The sequence below is a fragment of the Dasypus novemcinctus genome, chromosome 3, assembly GCF_030445035.2.
Source record: "Dasypus novemcinctus isolate mDasNov1 chromosome 3, mDasNov1.1.hap2, whole genome shotgun sequence".
NCBI lineage: Eukaryota > Metazoa > Chordata > Mammalia > Cingulata > Dasypodidae > Dasypus > Dasypus novemcinctus.
In genome coordinates this window covers 151,778,523-151,781,646 of record NC_080675.1, presented here as the reverse complement: position 1 = coordinate 151,781,646, position 3,124 = coordinate 151,778,523, and positions in this window count along the sequence as shown.

Genomic DNA, 3,124 nt, shown 5'->3' with positions numbered 1-3,124 from the left:
GCAGTAGCTGCTTTCTATTAGGTGTTAATGCGTGATGCAAAGACCCCACACCCTCTGTCCTGACCCCAACAGGTCCATCAAGATGCCTCTTCCCCAGTCCTTGTTCTTCAATTCTTGTAACTTCCAGGCCTATGAATAACTAATTAAAGCTTCAACACTGCCCATTAGACCATGTACATCCCTTCCTTGAGCCACATCTTTCTCCAATTAAAGTGGATGATCAGGTGAACCTCCTGAATCTTTGCCTACTGATAGGATCTTCCTTACTCTGTTTTTCAAGGCTAGTCCTAAGTGAGGCTGGTTAGAATAGCAGTATGTTTTTACTCACATTAATATGTTGAGGCACTCCTTCCCTGGGCTAATCCTGGGTTGTTTTCTCTCCTATCTGCTGGTCAAAGGAAACCTATGTTCCCATGAGGCTATAGTATGAACTGAGGGAGAGGTGTTGGTGTAGCAGTAGTGGAGGTCAGGGATACCTGTTTGTGCTTACTTGTATGTTTGGTCTTGCCTGAGCCCCACCCCAGGTGTACCACTTCCATTTTATGACAAATTACTGCTGGGCCCATCTGATCTTATTACTTGGTGAATCTGATAGCATTCAGCTCATAGTTGGTTGATGTCAGATGTTCATTCTCTACTAAGGTACAATAGCATGTCAGAAGGTGCTTTTCAAATAATGTAAAAGTTCTCTGCTACAGATGGCCTTACTCTAGAACCTTAGTAGAATGGGCTGTGACCTTTCCATGAAGGCTTGCTGGAGATTCTATGTGGCATCTTTTCTATTATAGATAGTAATAGTACTGTGGGCTACTTCAGGTCATATGGTCGAAATGGCATGGCTATTCATACCACACACAGGCCTGCTGCAGAAATCTTTCTTGTTCTGGACCCCACTCAAACTGTCAGCTTTCTGCCTCTCCTGATAAATGTATTGGAGCAGTATTGTGGCTTCCAAAACCTGAAAAGTCCTCTCAAGCATTGTAATTTTTCTTAGAGGTGTATCTTTCGTAGCGGTAGGTGATGCAAGATCTGATAATTTGTCTTCTGCCTTTGATGGTTTGTTCCACATGACCCAGGCCACTGGACTATAAACTTCACTGATGTCGGCAGGCTCCTATATTTTTGTAGGGTCTATCTTCCACCCTCTGGACCACATGTGTCCTTCCAAGATATTCAAATTATTTACCACTTCTTGATCAACAGATCTGATTAAAATGATATCATCAATATAATGGTCCAATGTGATATTCTATGGAACTGCCATATGATTCAGGACTCTTAGGAGAAAGAAAGTTAACAGCCCTGGAATAAGACTGTGAGTGTATACTATCCTCCATCCCATGTGAAAGCAAACTTCTTCCTGGTCCTAATTCCTGATAAGCATTTAAAATAATGTATTCACCAAGTCAGTAACCCCATTCTTTATATCAGCAGCCACAATAATGTGTTCTACTGAAGATAGCATGTCTGGCACATCATCTGCAATTAACTGAAACTACTACTTGATTAAGTTTGCAATAGTCCATTTATTCGTCATGATCCACTTTTTAAAAATAAACTATTATTTTGAAATAATTTCAGACTTACAGGACAGTTGCAAAAATAGTACAAACCCATACAGAGAACTCTAATATGCCTCCCACCCAGATACCCAGATACCATATCCACCAACTTTTAAGATTTTTCCACATTTGCCATATCATTCTTTCTTTTTATTTATTTATCTAATCTATACATAAATCCATCTATCCTTATTCTAAATATTTGTTAGTGGATTGTATATAGCATTCTTGAATACTCAATACTTGCATTTACTTTTCTTAAGAACAATGTTATTCACTTAGGTAACCAGCTTAAATATAATTACTTAACTTTGATATAAAGAAATTTAACATTGATTTAAAGTATACAGTCTCTCTATTTTTTTGTAATTGTCCTTTTGAGCCCTTTCTCCTCCATTATTATGGTCCAGGATCATGTATTACATTTAGTTGTTATTTTCTCTTTCATTTTTCTCTCTCTCTTTTTTAAATTGTGGAAACATTTACATGAAATCTCTCTCTCAACCACCCCCAAATGGCAATAATCACATTTATAATGTTGTGCCACCTTTACCACCATCTATTATTAGAATTTCCCTATCACCCCAAACAGAAACCCTGTACCCATTATGCATTAACTCTATTCTCCCTCCCTGCTCTTTGCCCCTTTACACTACTTTTTGTCTCTATGAATTTGCATCTTCTAGCCATTTCTGTAAGTAGAATCATACTGTTTCTGTCCTTTTGTGAATGACTTATTTCACTCAGCATAATATCTTCAGTTTATGTACTTTTTTGCAGTGCAAAGATGTTGAAGGTGCTGCAAGATGCACAGGATGGTAGCAGCAAATGGAGCACTTTATTTCTTCACTTCTATTGTCTGTTATTCTTTCATTTCAACCTGCATAACTCCCTTTAACATTTCCTGTATGGTTGGTCTAGTAGTGATGAACTCCCTCAACTTCTTTTTATCTGGGAATGTCTTAATCTCTCCTTCATTTTTTTTAAACTTTTTTTTTTTAGATTTTATTTATTTATTTATTTATTTATTTCTCTCCCCTTTCCCCCCCTCCATCCTGGTTTGTTCTCTGGGTCTATTTGCTGTGTCTTCTTTGTCCGCTTCTGTTGTTGTCAGCGGCATGGGAATCTGTGTCTCTTTTTGTTGCGTCATCTTGTTGTGTCAGCTCTCCATGTGGGCGGCGCCATTCCTGGGCAGGCTGCACTTTCTTTCGTGCTGGGCGGCTCTCCTTACAGGGCACACTCCTTGTGTATGGGGCTCCCCTACACAGGGGACACCCCTATGGGCACGGCATTCCTTGTGCACATCAGCACTATGCATGGGCCAGCTCCACACGGGTTAAGGAGGCCTGGGGTTTGAACTGCGGACCTCCCGTGTGGTAGACGGATGCCCTAACCACTGGGCCAACTCCACTTTCCTCTCCTTCATTTTTGAAAGACAGTTTGCAGGATATAGAAATTTTGATTGGTACTATTCTGGCTTCAGCACCTTAAATATGTCCTCCTGCAGCCTTCTTGCCTCTAGTTTTCAATGAGAAATTGGCACATAATCTTATTGAGGCTCC